At 47.0% G+C, this 5000-nt stretch overlaps 1 pseudogene across 1 annotated transcript in view; it reads left to right on the top strand.

Moving 5' to 3' along the window:
- Positions 1-5000, top strand: part of LOC147013450 (uncharacterized) — a 16902-nt pseudogene that overhangs the window by 4453 nt on the left and 7449 nt on the right. Inside the window, exon 2 of the transcript XR_015051341.1 lies at positions 3986-4996. The product of XR_015051341.1 is annotated as an uncharacterized LOC147013450 (transcript). The remainder of the gene's footprint in view (positions 1-3985; positions 4997-5000) is intronic.

Below are 5000 nucleotides of genomic sequence, written 5' to 3'. Positions count from 1 at the left end.
CGAAACTCACAAGAAACGCTTAGCCGTGGACTATTCAGAAACTATCAACAAATTTTCACTTCTTGACGGGTATCCTCTGCCTCGTATAGATGACACTGTTAACAAGATTGCTCAATACCGTGTTTTTAGTACGATTGACATCCGTAGTGCGTATCATCAAATCCCCATCAGAAATGAAGATAAGCCATACACCGCGTTTGAGGCCTGTGGACGCCTTTATCAGTTTGCTCGGGTTCCCTTTGGCGTCACCAACGGAGTGGCTTGCTTCCAACGTATCGTGGATTCATTCATCCAAGAAGAAGAACTGGTTGGAACATTTGCTTACTTAGACAACATTACTATTTGCGGCATGACTCAGGAAGAGCATGATGCTAATCTCACGAAATTTCTTGAGGCTGCGAAGAGAAAGAATATAACTTACAATGAAGACAAATGCATCTTTTCAACTAACAGGCTCAGTATTCTCGGATATGTGGTGGAAGGAGGGGAAATGCGCCCGGATCCTGAACGACTCCGACCCTTACAGGATTTGCCTGTGCCTCGGGACATGAAATCGCTCCGACGCATCCTTGGCTTCTTTGCCTATTATTCACAGTGGATATAAGACTACTCAAGCAAGATCCGCCCACTGTGTGCCACTACTACATTTCCCATGACAAGGGAAGCAGAAGCGGCTTTCCATCTTCTTAAGCAAGACATTGAAGGTTCAGTGGTGAGGGCGATTGACGAATCCATACCCTTCGAAGTTGAGACCGATGCTTCGGATGTTGCAATTGCTGCAGTCCTCACCCAGGCAGGACGTCCGGTAGCCTTCTTTTCCCGAACCCTTGAGGGACCCGAATGTCGTCATGCTTCTATTGAGAAGGAGGCCCAGGCTATTATTGAAACAGTTCGCCACTGGAGACAGTATTTGACAGGCAGACATTTTACTATATAGACAGATCAACGATCAGTGAGCTATATGTTTGATAAGCAGCATAAAAATAAGATAAAGAATGATAAGTTCATGCGTTGGAGGATGGAATTATCTTGCTATGATTTTGACATTGTGTATCGTCCTGGTCGAGAAAACATTCCCTCTGATACATTCTCCAGGTCTTATTGTGGGATGGCATGCCACGATCGACATTCACTGTTTAACCTCCACGAAGCCTTGTGCCACCCAGGGGTTACCCGCTTATACCATTTTGTGAAATCTAAGAATATGCCATATTCTGTGGAGGATGTCCGGCAGGTTGTTGGATCTTGTAGAATATGCGCAGAATGCAAGCCCGAGTTTCACCAACCAGATAAGACTCGACTCATAAAAGCTACTCAGCCATTTGAGCGTCTCAATATAGATTTCAAGGGGCCTCTTCCGAGTACAGATAAGAATCAGTATTTTCTTAACATTGTGGACGAATATTCACAGTTTTCTTTTGTATTTCCTTGTGCCGACATGACCACTTCCACGGTTATCAAGTGCCTCTGTCAGCTCTTCGCTATTTTCGGAATGCCGGCTTACATTCATTCGGACCGGGGACCCTCCTTCATGAGCAAGGAATTACAAGACTTCCTTGCCAGTAGGGGGATCGCTGGTAGCAGAACTACTAGCTATAATCCTCAAGGGAATGGCCAAGTGGAGAGGTTCAATGGTACCATTTGGAAGGCAATCACAACGGCTCTAAAATCCCGTAATCTACCCATCAAATGCTGGCAGACTGTTCTGCCTGATGCTCTCCACTCAATTCGTTCACTGTTGTCCACAGCAACCAATGCTACCCCTCATGAAAGACTTCTGAACTATTCTCGTCGTTCTTCCTCGGGAGCCTCGGTGCCTACTTGGCTCTGCAATCCTGGGCCAGTCCTGCTGAAGCGTCACGTACGCACGAATAAAACTGATCCCCTTGTGGATGAAGTCGACCTCCTCCAAGCAGGACCCCACTATGCCCATATTCGCTACCCGGATGGCAGGGAAACTACGGTCTCTGTTAGACACTTAGCCCCAATTGGAACCCCATCCAAGAGTGAACCCCAAATTCTACCTCAGGCTTCTGAAGAAAATGTAATTCCCCAGGGTAGTCCCCAAGACGCACCCTGCTCAGAGGGGGGTGATCTCATTCCTGATATGGTTCCTGCAACTCCACAGCAATCAGATGCTGTGGATAACCCTCCAGTGCCAAGAAGATCCGGTCGCACCATTCGTCCTCCTATTAGACTAGATTTATGGAGATAGATTTCTCGGAAGGGGGTGAATGTTGTGATAATAAAGTGCCGTACTGTAATTGGCGGCAAGGGAAATTGGGCGGATGTGGCAGCACTGTATATGAAGGTCAATGGCTGGTGATGACACGTATACCACGTACTCCATGGAAAGTCATGCTGGAACAGTAATGGTATGTTATATACTATATTAGGAATAATGTACTCTGAGGAATGTAATTGGGATTAGAGTATGGAGTTTAACTTCGTTATTATGTGATGCGTATGTGGTATTTGCCTTCAGTATTATGTGTACAAGTTATTGTATTTTGTTATTCTTACCCTATGTATATTTATGTTGTTGTAGATATGCGTATGGGTTTTGTGAGAATAAAGCCGATCGAAAAGGTCTATTGTTGATTACTACAACACTTATTATATCAACATAAATATACCATTATATCAATAGTCTTGGTTGCTTCAAGCGAAGAGGAACTTTTGTTGCTGCAAGTGAAGAGGTGTGGAGACAACACACGTGGAAGTGGTGGAAATAGGAACAAATAACTCTCAGAGGGGCGTGTGGGGATTGTGGGGAGTGTGGGGCATGTGGGGCGTGTGGGGATTGTGGGGCGTGTGGGGATTGTGGGGATTGTGGGGCGTGTGGGGATTGTGGGGCGTGTGGGGCGTGTGGGGATTGTGGGGAGTGTGGGGCGTGTGGGGATTGTGGAGATTGTGGGGATTGTGGGGCGTGTGGGGATTGTGGGGCGTGTGGGGATTGTGGGGATTGTGGGGCGTGTGGGGATTGTGGGGAGTGTGGGGAGTGTGGTGCGTGTGGGGATTGTGGGGATTGTGGGGCATGTGGGGAGTGTGGGGTGTGTGGGGATTGTGCGGCGTGTGGGGATTGTGCGGATTGTGGGGCGTGTGGGGATTGTGGGGCGTGTGGGGATTGTGGGGCGTGTGGGGATTGTGGGGCGTGTGGGGATTGTGGGGCGTGTGGGGCGTGTGGGGATTGTGGGGCGTGTGGGGATTGTGGGGAGTGTGGGGAGTGTGGGGCGTGTGAGTGTGTTTTTAGTTACATGTGTGCGGTGCGTTGGTTTCGTGGGTTTCGTGCGTTCGTGGTCTGAACTCGAACCTGGGCCCGTGGTGTGTGGCGCTGTGGAGGAGGTAATGCTGCGGCATGGTGAAGGGAAATCCGTGCAGTTAGTCAGGGAATATTGCAAAAATCTGGGAACAAATTTCTTACCAAGAAATTTCTTCACCAATGTGTTTGTGAGGGCGTCCACCAACATATTTGAAAAAGTTTAAATTCAACTCCCCTCGGGGAACCCGTGACAGGGGTCAACAGGGGTCACTGACCTTTTTTAAGATAAAATTTTTCTTATATTTCCATTCTGGGTCACAGTATCCGACAGGAAGCATCTAAATTATTCAAAGTAGGCTCATTTTAAAGCTAAGAACATATCTGACATGGTGATACCTAAAACAAATCAATATGTTAAAAAGTTTACACAATTTTGAGCAAAAAAACATAATTTTTTGGGTAAATATTAACTTTTCTGGTCTACAATTCGTCTTCTAGGTAGATACCCCTTCGTTTCGTTTTTCTGAAAGTTTCCAGCAGACTGCCCAAGATATGCAGCCTTAATGTATTGAAAGTAAAACATTCTGGTATTTATAAAATTAAAATTATGAAAGGTCACTGACCATAACTGTTTTCCCTTGTTGTAACATAAATTGTAATCACCGTTGCAGGTATTTTTCTTTTGTTACCCTAATTTTTTAACCCTCGGTTTTTCCTTTGTAGGGCAGTATGGACGTAGACATTATTCATGCACCTCCGCTCAATTGCTTCATCTGTGAAGGCCCGGAGACGCCAGCTCAGAAGCTCGCACAGGCAACTCCTAAAGGCTACCCGACTCTGTTGGCGTATGCAGAAGCGGTTGGACTTGCCCTCAAGTGGTTGGAGGAGAACAATCCCTTCGACCACGATCGAGACAAGCATTTGCTTGTATCCTTCTCAACAGGATTCACGAGCACTGCAGATGACACAGTCAATGCTGAGAGAGCAGCGGAAGTAGGGAGGGAGATGCAGATAAAGCTGGACGGAAAGTCGGTGACATCGACCATGCAGGTGAAGTTCAAGGTACAGGCCCTGTCATCGCTCAGAAAGATTCCCAAGGTCAATGAGAATAAGATTCACTTAAACTCGCTCAAGTTGTTCAACCGACTGATAATTTTCGCCCAACGGCATATGACAGTCGAGACAAGCTTAAAGTATGAGCTGACTCCCTTCCCCTTGTCCTTGTTCAGCAACAAAGATCAGGAAATGAACAAGGCGAACAAGGCAGGCTTTTCCAAGACTAGCCTGAAGGAGTTGACCGATCCGCTTGACCTCACTGACCAAGCCTGCTCCAGTCTGGTGGTTGATGGCGGATGGCTTCTCTTCATGGTGACGTGGGAACAAGGTCAGACTTAGCAGGGGATTGCCGACAGTTACCTGAGCTATGTGCAGTGTCTCGGCCGTCGGTCTCAGAAGATCACTGTGGTCTTCGATGGCTATAACAGCTCACCAAAAGATCACGACCACATCCGGCGTACCAAGAACTCCTGCTGTGATCTACAGATTCGACCGGATATGATACATTTGACCCCAAAGGCAAAGTTCATGGAGAACACTCATAACAAGAGTGAGCTCATCCATCTCCTCTCTTCAACATTCCGGAAATGTCAGATCACCGTGAAGCAGTGTGACAATGATGATGACACTTCAATTGTGAGAGCGGCACTGGCTGCTGCTACAGATGACTCTGTTGAGGTCA

The sequence above is a fragment of the Eptatretus burgeri genome, chromosome 14, assembly GCF_056783735.1.
Source record: "Eptatretus burgeri isolate ZD-2024b chromosome 14, Ebu_testis_v1, whole genome shotgun sequence".
NCBI classification, from domain to species: Eukaryota; Metazoa; Chordata; class Myxini; order Myxiniformes; family Myxinidae; genus Eptatretus; species Eptatretus burgeri.
Note: the sequence above shows the minus strand (reverse complement) of the source record. Positions and strands in the feature narration are given on the sequence as shown.